A 17,164-nucleotide genomic window follows, 5' to 3' on the forward strand; every position below is an offset into this window, starting at 1 on the left:
TCCCATCCTGTTGGCGGCAACATGGCATTTTTGGAGACAGGCTTCAGTTTAACGTCATGTTTTAATATTGTGAGCCTATAACCTTCTCATTATTAAATGTGTCTGTCATCATCCCAGCTACATTTAATTAAACTGTCCAACACCAGAGCAGACTGAGGTGGCTTTAAACCCTATAGGGATAATAGCATTTCTGTCGCGCATGCTGTGAAAAACTCAAATATTAGAACTATTTTTTACAATAACTAAAAACATGTACATTACAGGACCAAACAACCTAGCTGGATAGAAAGCATCAACCTCCTGCATTATAAATACACCTGTCCTTTATGTCCTAATGAGAAGGCTCGTTAATCCATGTATGTGGTAATTAAGAGTTCAATAATCACCTTCTGTCTCCATTAGTACCTGGACCCTCTGGTCTGTTGGTAAAAAGCTCCAGAATGCTGAAGCCTCTCCCCAGAGACAGATAGGAGCCGTCTGGTTTGGTTGATAGCGACACTAGCTCCACAACGACCAGAGTGCTGGGCAGCAGCAAGGACGTATGCAGGTACAAAACCTGAGAAATAAACACATGGGACACCAAAAGAGATCATCTAACTTGCAGTGTTTAGTTGTTCAGAATGCTTTGAGATTAATTTCCCATATCTTAAAGACAAAAGCCATACGTTTGCAATAAATATTAAAGTTTTTCAAAATTAAAGGCAATAAATTTACAATATTGAAGCTAAAATATTCACTGACATTGTAAAGTAAGAAGTTAGTAAAAACACACTTTTTCTGAGATTGTAAATTCATTCGGGACAAAAAGTGTCAAGTTCTCCAAGACTTTTCAAGAATTCAAGGTACATACACATGCTTTCCATCTCATAATTTGAGAGGTTTCTGTTTTGCAGTTTATTTTTCACCTTGCAGTTTATTTTTCACCTTGCGCAGTTCATGTTTCTTTTAATTTGTACAAAGGCCCAAATGTACCATCATACAAAAGAGCTCATCTCTCAGGTCCTTTTACTATTTTGTCATTCCTGTCCACAACACTTTAAAAAACACTCTTGGAGTGAGAATAACCAACATTAAAGCATTTCAAGCATATTTATGACCTAGTTTTCCAGCAAGAATATTCTAATTGCTGCACAGGTTCTCGTCTTTTTAAAACTCACACATTTGGCACTGGAGCCAGCTCATTAACACCTTTAGCTGTCTATCATACATCTTTAGCCATGTGTTTGTGATAGTTACAGAGTATAATAGGATGGAAAAGGTTTGGTCTGGAAGGCCACATATGTTGTGTTAAAATATTAATGTTCTTATCTACATTATTTCTGCCATCACAGAAGGGTGGACTGAGTTAGCCAAGGGCACTGATACACAATCCCATGATTTTATATGTGAGCAGGGTATATTGCATCCTTGCAGTAAAGGAAACAAATTATGATCTAGCAAATAAGAATAAAGCAAAAGAATACAGACATGCATAGAAACTGTTTGTTTTCTTTAAGCCTGAGTGGGACTGAGCACACTGATGAAAGAAGCATGATGAAGACGACATGTAAAATAATAATAATGACCAATAAACAGCATGTTGAAAATCACATCAGGGAAATGACCTATAAACAAGGACAGATGGTGCACTGTCCCAGGGTACTTTACTTGGCTAGAAGCATCCACTGTTGCCGTCATTCGAGCAGTTCAGGGACATTCAAAATAAAAACATAACACCAGCGTAGCATTTGGAAGGTAATTCCTAATATCCCAAGGACACTGCAGATTCACATTAGACATGCATTAGAATAAACTGAAAGCTGTTGTGACAAAACTGTAAGGAATTTAATTTGAGACATGCACAAAAACAAAACAAAAAAGAAAAAAGCAACCTCGCTGGATTGATTCATCTCATTTTAGTCGTGTACCTTGATGAAGAATATCCGTATCTTAGAAAGATGAATTAGCTAATTTTATTACAGCTGTTGCACTTTTTGAGCTTTGATGATGTTTGGGACAAATCAATACGATTGTTGATATCCTAAAGGAACTGAAATCAACAAATGTTCCTTTCAGGACGTGGATGAGTTGCGTTGACCTGCTATTTCTGTACAAGCTCAGAGATGGTAATACCTTTTGGGAGCCTTTTTGTCTGTGCGAGGTAGATGCAATTGTATACAGGCTCTGATGTGTTCAAATTGGAAATAATAGCCTTCCTGTGCCAGAGCCACCCTGTTTTACTCAGCACAAAAGCCTGAATACCATAAGGAGACCTATAAATTCTCTCTGATCCACTGGTTGTGGGGAACAACTCATGTTATTTTTCTAAATCACCATCAATACCATGATGTCATTGTCAGAAAATAAGTTAATCTGAGCTACCCTGAAATAAAGAGATTCTCCAAGCCCTGTGTAACTTCAGATGTGTAAAGGTCCATATAACCCGCATGTAAAATCACACAGACTGTAAAAGGGCTTTTTTTATTTCTATTTTTTTTTCCTTTTTACAGACACCATCTAGTAAGGCTAGTATTTTTCCAAATACAAGAACTTCAAAGAAAGAGTACAACATAAAGGGTAAAGTTCTCCTAACACTGTGATATGGATTTTTTATCTGCTGATTTTTTTACATCAACAGCAACTTCTCCTGCAAAGAAGATTGTTTATTTATACCCAATATGGCTTAAAAGTTGTGAAGATAATGCAATTAAACTCACCCATCTAAAGCAATTTGACTATATTTTCAAAAGATAAATAGCCCCCATCTTGCTCTCACCAAGATCATTTATCAGTTCTAACCCAACATTGACAACAAAATCTAAGCCTGTTCTGTTCTATGAAGAATAATGTGGCAGGAGGCCCACCGTGTCTTTTTCCAGAAGCGTGTTGCATATAATTCACCATATTGTTTCTGTTCTTGTTGGTTTAGTTTTTGTTTGACATGATTTTCATTAATACAACAACATAACAGAAGAAGGCAGCTCTGGTGGGGTTCCTTTTAACTTCTGCTGTTCACAAATCAACTGCTTGAGATCATTTGTTTGTCAGACATTTGGTCCTACTTATCACTACAGCTTATAGAGGAACTCAGAACTGATTCAGCGACAAGGTTTTAGTGTGCATAATGCTTTGTTTGGTTTTCATCACATTTGTTCATGTGTTGGCCAAATACTTTGGTTTCATCTGGTCTAAAGGGCATTTTCCCATAAGAAAAAGTTTGAGAGAAAAAAGGATTTTTAAAGGCAATATCATCAAATAGATGCTGCAGATCAGTTTTCTGTTTTTCAGCAAGTACGTTTGTGTTTGTTGTTGGCCCATAACTGTACTTCAATTCCCAGGTGGCCAAGTCAGACGGCAGCACCATTTCGGAGTCTGGTTCTGCCAGAAGTGTTTATTTATTTATTTATTTATTTTTATTACAAGATAGTTTTCCTTCTCTATCCCAACACTTCCATCCCAAGGGCTAGATATGGAATGAAGTTGAAATATTTATCACCATTCATTGTGTTCATTATAGAGCACAATGAATGTGCTCTATTCATTGTGCAAATAGGATTGTTTCTCAATCCTATTAATATTATCAGTAATCAAATTTGTTGGTGTCAACTGAAACATTATTATATTCTACCAGACCTTTTTTGAACTGGACTAAATTGACATATATATATATATATATATATATATATATATATATATATATATATATATATATATATATATATATATATAACAGAAGTTTAATTTAGTTGTTCTGAATTGATATACTGAAGTCAGATTAATTCAGTCTTTATATAGTTGCGCTGTTACGAGAAGTTAAACATGCAGAGTCCTATGGAGTCTAAATTTAAGCTTTAGGGATTTCTATAATTTCTCTGGGCACAGCATGCTCAAATCTAGAAAGATGGGACCACTCCTACAAAGTCTGACCTTGAATGGGTTCCACCAGTAAATATACTCTCTCACTCTAAAATTATGGACCCCAGCTTGTTTGGATAAAACAGAAAGGGTAACAACAATCTTATGCCCAAGATCACCCTCTTTTATTCTTGGTACTGTTTAGAAAAGTATCACTTTGTCATGGTATCGTCACTGACAATACCATGGTAGGCCACCTTACATTCAGTCCAGTTACAGTGTTCAAATGCTGCTTTAGCAGAAAGATTTGGGATTTGCATCTTACATGACTGAGTTACATAAGTCCCTAAATGAAGCATCAAGCCTTCTCATCAAACCATTTCATCATAAAAAAGGGTGGGAAGTGTTCAGCCAAGTGTCATCTTTCCATCAATGCAGGCAGAAGCTGATAAACAGCTCCAATCAATGCAGAGACATTTGACTTGGTAATGAAAGCAGATTGTCGGAGGACAAAAGCCAAATGTTTGAAGGTTTTAGAGGGTATTTAGTATACTTTGAAAAAGGCTCAGAAACAACTCCTTTGTCTTGCCAGTGTTGAAAGTTAAAAAGAAAATCTCTGGAAAAGTTAGAGAACATTGCGGTTATTAATGGCAATTCCCACAAATCTGGGTTTTATAATACGGAAAATTCATGCATGCAATTGCAGAGATGCGTAATAACGTGAATGTTTGCATAGGAGCAATAAACTAAAATGAAAGGGACTTTTAAAGGATTTCTCTTCTTCTCTCTAAAGGATGAGCTCCCTTCGCTGTCCCATGATATCTCTTACTAACAAACAGGCCCGGATTGGCAAATCGGGAGGAACGGGACAATTCCCAGTGGGCTGGCCTGACGTTTGCGCCACGTTTTCCTTCTGTTTTTGTGTGCATTTTTTTCGAGCTTTAAATATCTGTATAATACAGCACCATATAACTGGTCAACTTTGTCTTATAGCCCTTCAGTCCAAAGAAAGCTAGAGCACCAAGAACCAGCCATAAGCCCAAAAGTCCAGACAGGACAGAAAGGATTACTCATTCAGTGAATATGCTCAGAATTAACATAATCAAGACTACAGTGTGGAACTGCTTTTTATGAAAAGTTCCCTGAGATGCTGAATGATTCAGCTCATTACAGCTGACCTGAACTGATCAGACTACTTTGTAAAAATGGAAGATTTGTGCTGAGAATTATGACCATTTTTAAAATTTGATTTAGTGTCAGAGGCAGAGCCGGGAGCCGAGAAAGAAATTCTCATGACCAGTTCACTGCTCAGGCATATATTAATTTTCCATGGTTGACCATATTTCTTTAAAACTACTCTTATGCAGAGGGGAATAAACACAATGGGGTCATTGGAAAGTTATGCTATACAGTAAATAAACTTGCAGAGAACAGTGGAATTTATTTTCTTTAATGATGAGGATTAGATATCTGTTTGATTGGACTGTAGAAAGGATCTTCTTTCCTGTGTCTCTTACGTATCCTGCTGTGTTTCTGGGCCTTCATGATGACCTCTGAGGGCTTCACAAAACAGATGGAGTTTTGTGGCAATTAAATTGCAAACAATTTGCCTCCAAGTTCCTATTAGAAGCATTCTGAAAACATTCTGGTTGGATTTTATGTCATTTAGAAATCAGACTGAAAAAAGGTCGACAAAGCATGCACGCAGCACTACAGTTTTATTCGTTAACAATTTTGAAAACTACATATCATTGACCTTCCTCTTTGTAACTATATGTTACTTCTGTTGGTTGGTCAGTCACATAAATTTCCAATCAAATACTCTGAAGTTTATAGTTGTAACGTACAGAATTGTGAAAGAACACAACAAACACTTTTGCAAAGCACTGTGAAGGAAAGCTCTCCCTTACTGTAATGTTCCTAGATTTTGTAATGATCGGAATAACTGCACAACTAAGCAACTGGTCTATATTTTTTCATAAATATGCAATACTTGGTATTAAGGGGTAAAGTTTGGCAACAGATATGTAATAAATTGGGCTTTTGTCCCACATAATAAGGTGATTTTTAAGGGAACAGGAGAACAGGTTGTTCTATTTTGCACTCAATTGCACCTCTAGGTTTGTACTAAACACAGAAGTCAGTTTGCTTCTGTAAAGTTCCATATTCATGATGTTTCCCAACCAATATAAACAAGTTTTTAACAGATATGTACAATAAAACAATGCTGTGAGCTCTTGTTACTGGAAGGCCACTGAAGTTCTGGGAGAAGTCATTTAGCGAAATAGCTTGCATCTGCAGCAACACCAGGCGCCATATGTCTGGACTAATGAGAGGTTATGCTTTGCAGCAACAAAGCGGCACTTGATTCTCGCAGGGGTAAATATCTAAGAGCTGTAACTTAAGTCAAGATGGAAGAGGAGCAATATGGTGATATTAAAATAACTTAAACATGGAGGCATGTAGTATGAAGTCACTGTCAACAGCCAACCTGTCAGCAGCTTTTGAAGCATTATGCTAAGAAGATTCATTTATGGGTGACAGAGAACGTATCTATGACTAGCGAGAGGTGAATGGGAATGTGAGAAAGCAATACCGTGGAAAATTAAAGAAAAACAAAAGACCTCAAGTAAATTTTTTTCAATTACTTTGGGTATGTACCTTCGACAGCTAAGAAAAAAATTACAGTTCTGAGTCATTAAACTGGATGCCAGTCTGCCTCTTCTTAAGTGAAATAATCAATTTTCTCAAGGTAGAATGCTGTTTTATAATTTCACTTCAGACTAAGATGGTTTTAAGGAAATTATTTTAGGAAAATGGAAAAACAACCTGCACTGACCTAGAGCTTGCTTTTTGTATGCAGCTCTTACCCATAAAAGCTTAATTTGCTTCACTATTTGTCTTCTGGTGCTAAATGAATCAATTAGGACCCTTTCACATAGCTATGAAAGTATAATTTACCTCTCAACCTGGAAACGCATGTTCCAAAATCAAGGTGTTAAAATTACTTACTTAAAAATCATCACCAGTCTCTGGGCTGGAAAAGGACTCGTACCACTGTACACAAGAAGCAGGATGGTACAAAAAAAAGTTTGTACAAATTTCAAAATATTTCTAGAGCAATGCAGCAGAGAAACCAAACCACATCTTCATAAGAACCATTAGATTTTAACAAGGAGAAAAGAAACAAAGGACATGCATTTGTAAAAGCCCATTTGCTTATTGTTAGGTATGGTGGGGAATGGAGTAGCAGTGGACATTTTTTTTTGATTCATACAATAAATTACAATTCCAAAAAATTGTTCATACTGTCAGGATTGTTAACTTTACAATCAACTCCACTGTTTGTTCAAAAAATGTATCAAGAAATATCAGTAAATTTGAGAATATAATTAAATGCAGTGACTGTGTGCAGTCTAGCAATACAAATAACGCTTCTTCATGTGACGGATGACCTAAAGAAACATATTACAAATGAGCTTGTTTTTCAAGAGTAATATTTGTGTTTCTGGAGCTATAAATGCTCCTGCTTAAAAAGTTGGGTTAATGTTATTGCTTTTCACACATTTTTACTTGTGGTGCCATGAATCTGACCAACACTGTGCATTGACTTGGAGACTTGGACTTAGATAAGAAGTTACATGTAAGATATGCATGCTTGGATTAGCTAGTGACACAATATCCAGATTTCAGCACTCAAGACTGACACTGCTGCACATTTTCTTCACAAATGTGAAAAAAAGCTTCTATCTGTGGATATAAGTTTTTGCTAGACAACTGCTACGTTCACTGCATCTCAAAAGCCTATACTATGGGACTTTGCTGTCAAGTGTTCAAGTCATCCAGCTAAAATCAAAGATTCAGAAATAAAGCAGACAAACGCTTTTGGCAGCTTCTTGGCTGCAATGCTTTGATATTGAAGTCTATATATGAAGATCTCTGATACAAGTCTGGCAGCAGGATGAGGATGAGAAAAGAGATAGAGGAGGTGAAAGAGAAAGGAGGAGAGATTCAGCGAGTCATTTTACAGGCACAGAACCAGTGGGTATCAGTATCACAAATCCTTTTGGTGTGAAATTTTGTGACAGTCACAAGCACAGTAGAGATGAGAGATGGCAGAGTGGATGATAGAGAGGCTAAGAAAATGACAAGAATTGAGGCTTCAGGCTCCCTTATGGCCAATATGTCACTGGATTGCAGCAAGAGAGATAAGACTGGTATGCATACAGTATGTGAGACAGGTGAATAAAAAAGAAAAAAAAATTCCAACAAGACAAGATTTTTTTCTGTGAACATTACATGCACTAGGTAGTTACACAGCATTTGGAAAATTATTGATATGCAGGAAATACAAATACATGAGAGATCAGATGCTGGTGATTTTACTTACTTTCCTACATTTTAAGTTTTAGTCTCTTCAGACTTGCTCATGCCCTGAGGGACTCCTTGTCAACAAAACTCAGTGCTGTACTCCACTGAGTTTCATATGAAAATTATAATATTCTCATGGTTTAACATATGGAAATATCACTCCATACATGTCCCAGCAGGAGGTTGATGCTGGGACAGTCAACCTCCTGCTGGGACAGACTATTTTTTGTGACCATTGTCAAAACAGTTCACTTAAACAAATGGGAACCAAAACCGCAAAGTAATATAAAAACTTTTGAAAATTCTTATAGAATTAGTATTTATATGCCTAATTAATCAAGATATCCAAAATATTTTGTAGCATACTGCACTTCAAAAGTCCTGCATTCATGATCATTGGATGAGATATCAAAATTTATGGAGCACAAAATAGTGTGTTAATGAGTAGAAGCAATGGAAATAGCTGGGTATGATGCAACAGTCAAAAAAAATGACCGAGGCCAAAAACTCACAACAACTGCATGTAAAGATATGTCTAGCACATGAGGAAAACAATGGAGGTTTTTCTAACAATACTAAAAAATAAAAAAAACTTACACAAGATGGGACACTCTACACTATTTACAGTTTACAGTCGTCATTGCCATTTCAATATGTCAATCGCAAATGTCTGTTTTCAATATTAGCTAGCTCAACCCTTCACTAATCTGCAGTCATCCTGCTGTAAAATATTTGCTCATGCTAAACACTTCCACTTTGCACAACAAGATTGAATGAAATTGACAAAAATTATTAAAATGTTCAGTCTGACATAGGAGAAAGAAATGTGAAGAAAAGTACTCATGTTCTACATGAAATTAGGATATACATTAAAATGTAAATGTTTTAAAGGAGGTCAAACCTTACCACAGATATCATACAAAGAAAACACAAAGCTTGAGCAATGTTGCCAAAGGTTCTTATTTCATCTTAAATCAAGTTTGTTACACTAACAGTCTTACTAGTTGTTAACATCAAAACTGGTTTCAGTTCCAGAAAATGACAATATACAGAATATAAGAAATCTGTAAACAACAAAAAAATCGTCTAAATTTTTGCTTCAGTCCCCCTAATGTCCAAAGTTCTCCATCTGATTCAAACAAATCTCTACCATCTACAATTTTGCCAACAAGAAACTGAAGTGCTGGCTGGGTAATTTTTTACTTTGTAACAGAGGTTTTGATCTCCTGACATTGCTAAACTCTGAGTGAAATGTTTCACAGTCTTTGGGTGCTGGCTGAACGGTGGAGGGGCAACATAATGCTGCAGGATGGCAACAAGGAAAGAAAACAGTGTCTCCGTGCCAGACTTCAGACACAAAGAGGCAAAGATGGAATTGACACGTCAAAGCCAGGAACAACAAAGTACAAGACAGGCAGAATCTTTTTCTTTTCCCTCAGTCTCAACACGCGCCCACACACAAACAGGCAGCGCAGACCCCAGGGAGAGCTGATAGCAGAAATATTGGGACGAGCTTGCTGTGTGTGGATCTCTCGTATGTGTGTTTTAGAATCCGAGAGTTTGCGTGTTGATGTGATAGGGAGAGGGGACAGGAAGAGAAGAAGAAGACAGGCATGGAGAAAGAACAGTCAAATGCAAGGCAAGTATGAATACGCAGCACACACTAAAAATGAACACACACACACAGCTAAAACCTCCTTGAGGCTCTCATCTCTCTCTGTCACCTCAGCAGTAGCTCTTGTGGGCCCTTCAGTTCCTTTGATTGTGCATACACACACCCACAGTGTATAGCTGTGTATTAGGGGATGTGCCACTCCACTGTGTAAAGCTGTTAAGCAGCAGCTGCTCCACGATGTGTTTGGTCCCTGTGGAACTGAAATATTGATCAGTTCTCAAGCAAGGCGTGCAGTCTTCAACCCCATCGTCCCCATGTATAATTGAAGTGTATATCTTTTAGTGTGGAATGCCAGTTGGGAGAAGGAATTAAGCACAGAGGTAGACTGGAGACGGGTCCTTGTGCTATGGAAGCTCCTTTGTCCATCAATCATGCGACCTTTTGCACAGGCGGTTTTCATGCTCGGCGAAGCGCCGTGAATTGGAAGAGAAAGGGAACAGAACAGACTCAGATTCGATCTAGGTTGATGATTTACAGCCAGACATTTATCTGAGCACTTAGCAGCTCTGAATAAAGAATGACAAATGCCTCCAGAGCATTTTGGGCAAGAGAGCTTTGACCCAGGACAAAAATATCTATAAACCTCATGAAAAGATCAAAACTAAAAAGACATCTGTTCACCTAGTTATTTTTTCCATCTTGATTGGAAGTTGAGCTTAGAAAAATGTCTTGAATGTTTCAATTGGTGCCATCTTCTTTCAGCTGCAGAAAATCACAGTGTATAGTTTGTGCACAAAGTCGGTGTTATGATCATACAGACTACAGGTGCTAAATAAGTTGAATAGCAATTGTCAAAACATTATTTTTAAGGCAGCTTTTAAGACAAAAAGTGGTCTCAGCCAGCACCACAAGGTGTGCCTAATGATGTGGACAATAAGTGTGTAAGAAGTCATTTTTGTCAATCTGCAATGCAATAAAAAAATATGCTTGTTTCTAAGCGCACAAATAAAATTTGGTGACATTTTCACATAATTCCAATAAACAAACTGGTTCCAATTCACGGCTTAAGGTACACAAGAGATGTTAAAAAGCTCTGGGGTTTAAAGATACGACACTGACTCACAGAACAGGTGTAATGAACTCACAAATGCTCTAAGTAACACTGCGCAATAATACAAATGTGTTAGAACATTTAAACAAAAAACAGAAAAATAGAAATGCACATCTTTTTAAAATCCACACTTAATGAATAGGCTAATATCTTTCATCAAATCTCCATTGTTGTAGTGATTACAGAACAACGCTGAGCTGACAAACCAATGGGGTGTAAAATGTAAGCAAAAGTTAAACCAAAGGTTGTGACTGCAACATTAAAACAACTGCACACACTGCTTCACCCTCATTTATCAATGCAAACCAATGGATTATGTGCCGTCATCCTCTGACTGCAAAAAAGAAGCACATAGTAAATTTAAACTGACCAACGTGTGGAGAAAATTCATCATAGAAGTAGCCAAGAGGCCCATGGTAACTCTGGGGGAGCTGCACAGATTCAGAGCTGAGGTGGAAGTACCTGCTTAAGGAGCAGCTATGAGGTATGTCCTCCACAAATCTGTCCTTAGAGTGGTAAGAAATACAGCCACTGAAGTCATGTCTGCAATTTCTCACAACCAACATGAAGCTGTGCTCTGGTAAGATGAGACCAAACCTAAATTATTTAGCCGTCATATAAAACATCACGCTGAACACACCATTCCCATACTGACATGTTGTGGTGGCCACATCATGCTGATGGTTTTCTCCAGCATGGAGAGGGAAGTTGGTCTGGGTTGATGGGATGTTGGATGGTGCAAAACAGTAAAACTGAAAGAAAAGGCTGCAAGTAAAATTGTCACAGGGATATGGGTTCCTTTTTCAGCAGGCTAATGAGACAAAACATGCATGTAGTGCTACAATGGAATGGAAAGCATGTTCATGTGTTAAAATGATGTGAAGTTCAGGCTACAAAGCTGTGCAGATACGCCCAAAAAGACTTTGAGCTAAAGGTTTTCATACAAAGCACTGACTCAGTTGGGCTGAATACAAGTAAATGTAATACAAGTAATATTTTATTTTATTAAGACATGTATAATTTTCCCTCCACTTCATAATTATGTTCTATGTTTTGTCGGGGTATCATATTATAATTGCTATAAAGTACGTTGAAGTTCAGGGTGAAAAAGTTCAATAGGCATTTCAACTTCTGCCATGCACTGTAAGCACCAACTCCTTAAAGAAAATGCCATGGTTTTTGTTATAGAATTATAAAAAAGTCTAAATCTAACATTAAAAATAAATAATAAATGTACCGTAATAAAATATTCTAGGGCTGTTGTAAACGAATATTTTAGTAATCGATTAATCTATCGATTATTCTTACGATTAATCGAGTAATCGGATAAAAAAAAATTATAAAATGAAATATTGGTAAATCTAGCATAATACCGGTGTTACTATCAGATATCAATATCAGTCCAATTTTTCATATTTGAGCATCCCTAACAGTTGCTTTTTTGTAGTTTAGAAAACTAACCTGTAACAATAATAGCTCACTTTCTAAGTTAACCAGAAGAAAAGTTATAGAAAAATCTGAAATTATATTGAATTTAATAACAAAGAGGCAGGCTCATAAATATGCTTATAAAAAATGTCTACAATCCAGCTTTTAGTTTATGTATTCATCTTCAGTGAGTTTAAAAGATTAATTAAACTCACCTTGCCACCTAACCTGTCACGCTTTGGGTTTGAAAATACGGGAAATACCGCCTGGAGTGGGAGGAGAGGGCGAATGAACTAACATGGGGTGGAGGGGAGGAAACAGACCAGCGGACTGACGAACCGTTAGACCGGGGGACGAACACGGGGGAAGCAATACGGGATATTTACGACACCTTCACTGGTCACACTCAGAAACTCATCTACCAGCCATGTACGATGCGCTCCGCCACCCGTTTCTTCAGACCGGGATATGAAATTTATTGTGCGGTTCGTCGGTAAAGCTACATTTACACGGTAAGCATCAGCTACTCAGCCGCCCGCCCTGTTCAGGCTATCCGCTCACCTCAGCGCTCTTCCCGCCGTTCGCTTTCAACCAGCAGCCCCGGAGGAGAAATGCTGCCGTACTCCAGGCATTCCCCCAGTCATTTTAAGGATGCTTATTGGTTCCCCAAAAACGATAAAAAGTCGGGCATTATCATCAATCAATAAAATCCCCACGGGCCAATCTTGAAGATTGGACTTTATGCCGCTGAGACTTAGCTTTTGTCAACAACTCAGAGGCGGAAGTGAGAGCTCCGCGCAACGCAAATGAAGTCCCGGCCGGAACACGGTGCGCTAACTAATAAAACATAAATTAACGAAGCTTCGAGGCAGGTAAATTTTCCTCGAGGAATTTTAGTAATCGAGGTACTCGAATCATTCGAGGAATCGTTTCAGCCCTAAAATATTCAGTTTGTTTCTTCTTCAAAACCCTTACTGCAAATGTTTGTTTCTTACCTCCAGGTCTGTAGATTTTAAAAGTAGATTACTAAACATAACAAAAATCATAAATTCAAAAGATTATCACAGAGCAGAGTCCAACTGCAGATATAGATACCCCCTTAGCTACAGGACAACCTAGAGTTAACCTAGAAGTAACAGTTTTAACCCATAAAACAAAATTGAAGCCAAGGAAGGTTATATATTATCTAATGTCTATTCTTTCCGACTGGATTGGAACGGGGGTCCTACAAAAGAACTTGGTAATCACCTGTTCCCTAAACGCAGCAGCAAGGGGCACAGTTCCTTCCTACACAACAGCTGAATGTTCACGCTTGACAAGCTGTGAAACACATGAGCAAAAAAAAATATGGTAGGCTGCAAAACACAGTGTATCGCACACAAAAAAAGAAATGCAGCCGAGTTCAAAGAGATTTTCTTTTTTCCTTCAGCTGAACATGTCTTTGCTTTTAGAGAGGGTGGTGAAAAAAATGGAAAGAATGAAAGCTTCTTTGACTGGAGCTTTGTTACAGCAACAGCAGCTTCATTTTGACAACATATTGCGTGCTTTCAGAGAGTGGAAACTCATGCTTTACAGCACAACTGTGACTGAAGCCCCACTTTAAACTAACTCATTTTTATAAAAAGAAAAGAAAAAAAAAACCAAATCCTTACGAAACAAAATTGGAGAAATTGCAGGACTGATGCAAATACTTTCCCCATCGGTAAGATTCTGTCTTCTGCTTTTCACTTCTTTGAAGTCGTGTAATAAGGCTATCTGATGGCTGACGGTTATGTTGATGCATAAGTGAGTGAAGCTAAGTGTTTTTAATCACCATCTGTATCTAAGACATGGCACTCCATCTTGCTGAAGGTTTTTTGTTGTTTATAAAAGGCATAACCCTAGGCTTTTCTTTCAATATTCTAACAGAAAACTTTAATATAAACCTTTAGCTGTACTAGTCCTAACTTGAAGCATTTGGAGACCTAGATAAACAGAGGTTTGTGTTGGTCATGAACGGAGCTTGGCCTTTTCCTCCCAAGCCCAGCTGTCGGTCTGATAATGTTGCACATGTGAGAAGAAACCACTGGTTCCCTGTAAAGGCTAGGGAGCTCAAATGGAGTGATCACAGAAAGAGACAATGCAAAAAAGATGCACATTTCTCCCTTTCCTCCTCTTGTTTCTCTTCTCTGTGTACGGACAACACAACATTGCCCTCTGCTGACAAATCTGCAGAGAAGACCAATCTGAAGTGCAATATTTTAACCGCCATTCAAAGGATCTGAGACAAGATTTAATAAAATCTGTAGCAAATTTTATAAAATTTGCAACAGCCCCTAAAAAAACGAGCATTCCGAAGATTTTGCAACATTAAAATTACTTTGCTTTATTACAATAAGAAAAATCCTGAAACAGTACAGACAATGAAGGTTAAAAATTAACCTCCCGTTTTTTTTTTTTTTGTTTGTTTTTTCTTGGGGTGGGGATTTAAAAAAGGTTTGATCTACAGTCAGTGGATTTGATTTCTGCATCTGGTCCATAAAAAAAACACTTCAAGGAGACTCAACAAGCCCATGCAGCTTACTTAAAAAATAAACTGCATTTCACTAAAAGAAAAAAAAAAAAACTATTTACTATTAAAGGAGCTGATATATAAAGTAACAGAAGCAACAACATCGTAATGATGTCATGAGTTCTGGTTAGGGACAAAACACAGGTACAAAAAATGAAACCGAATTAAAATGGAGCTCCCTCTCTCTCTTTCTGCCTTTAATCACTGCACATCTTTGCTTTTCAGTGGATATTAAAATCAATCCATCATGGCCTGAGTGGGGAGGGAGGTGCAATTTTCAACGTGCTAATGCAGCTTAGGAGTGAATCCCCACCCCACTGACATTATTTGGATATGAAACAGCAATTTGCCACTCATAAACACGAGCATGAGCGTGAGAGCAACGGGCCAAATCTAATAAAAAGAAAAAAAAGAAAAGAAAAAAAAGCTGCTGCAGCTCTCGTAGCGTGGCAGAGAAAGGGCCAGACCTACTTTATCATCCTTATAGGATATGATGTGGTTTATATTATTATCCTGGATGGATAATGGGATTTAGATGCTGATTGGGATACCAAGTGGATTTTTATAGCGGCTATGACTATTGTGTTGGATCAAAGTAAGGCCGTGCACAGCGAAAATGCTGGATCAAAAGAACATCAAGCAGATGGTGGGTTGGGGGGGAGAAATGGAGAAAACTGATGGTTGCAAAATGGAAATCAGAATGTGCCATAGCTGTGACTCATTTATGCCACTGCTAAAAGATTTTTGCAACACTCTCTTTTTCACTAAAAGATGTGTATTTTACACACAAACACGCTGCAAGGTGAGGAGGCAAATTTGTATCGCCCTCAGTAGGTTTCAAATTCGGGAGCTACAGGGAGGCTCTTCGTTGCTCCGATCCATTTATAAAGCAGTGGGTGACTGGCCTCCAGCCTGGATTCACAGAGACATTCAGATGTTTGAGGGAGAACACAGGCACCCCGCTGCTCCCCAGATATCGGCTCAAATATAACAACATGGAGCCTTCGGATAAATTTTCAACTACACTACGTGGAGCTATGTTTTATTGTTAATATTTGTTGGCTTTAAAAAAAAAACCCTCTGGCAGGCAATGTCAAACTTTATTCGACTTCAAGATGTCAAAATCCTGCCATCAGTTAGACTGCGATTCTGCATCTGACTGGCTTTTTACAGTCACAGAAAAAAAGAATATGTTATCAAAAGAGCTAAACATCTACTTTGTAGTATGTCACCAAAAAAACAAGCAGTTGACTTTTTTTTTTTTAAAAACTGTATTGCGTAAAAAAACAAGGGGGGTTTTCTTTTTCTCTTCTTCTTCCTTTTATGGCACAGATGCAATGTGTGCAGATGGCTTTTCTCAGGCATTTTAGACAACCTGCCACTGTTCTACTATCGATCCATTCCGCACTATATCTATGTTCTTTAGGTTACATGAAACAGTACAGACCAGGGCTCTTCAAACTGTGGTTCCGGAGGAAAAAATAAATAAATAAATAAATAAATAAATAAATCAGAAAAAGTAACAGCCTATGCTAGGGACAAAATTTTAAGATTTCTGTTACCTAAAGCTACAGTGAGTAAGGAGACCAAAGGCCTGATCTTAAAAGGATACAAAGATACTAAATTACTCGTACAAAAGAAAATATTAAATTTCCAGGTGCAATTTATAGGCGTGTTGTGCATGCAATAGATGCATGCACAAAAGCTGAAAGCAATGGTGGTGCTGGAGGCATAGCAATGATAAAAAAAAATATTATAATACATGTCCTTTAAGTATTTCAAAGTCATAAAACATAATAAAAACAAAAACTATTGTTTACCAGACTTTGACTGGGCCATTCTAAGACATGCATATGTTTTGATCTAAACTATTCCACAGTAGCCTTGCTGTAAGTTAAGGACCTCTGTCCAGTTAGAAGCTGGACCTCCACTCTAACATGAAGTCTAACAGGTTTTCCTCCAGTCTGACTCCACATTTAGCTTCATCCATCTTCTTAATCTCCCCACCACATGATGCTGCTACCACCATGTTTTACCAAGGGATGGCCTGTTAAGGGCAATATGCAGTGTTAGTTTTCTATTACACACAGCACATTGCATGCAAGTAAAAAAAACTAGTATGAACTTAAGTTCATACTAGTTCATAATGTTCATGTTATATCCAGTCTGACTGATATAACATGAAATGTAATGATGAACTTGAGGCGGTATCCACATGAGCCAGCTTTGAACAAATTTGAGCACAATCAATCTT

General features: G+C 37.7%; 1 pseudogene; it reads right to left on the bottom strand.

Moving 5' to 3' along the window:
• Positions 1 to 17,164, bottom strand: part of LOC148158300 (nephrocystin-4-like) — a 174,159-nt pseudogene that overhangs the window by 153,286 nt on the left and 3,709 nt on the right.

This window comes from Poecilia mexicana, unplaced genomic scaffold (genome assembly GCF_051168715.1).
Source record: "Poecilia mexicana isolate PSO_F unplaced genomic scaffold, ASM5116871v1 scaffold_7, whole genome shotgun sequence".
NCBI lineage: Eukaryota > Metazoa > Chordata > Actinopteri > Cyprinodontiformes > Poeciliidae > Poecilia > Poecilia mexicana.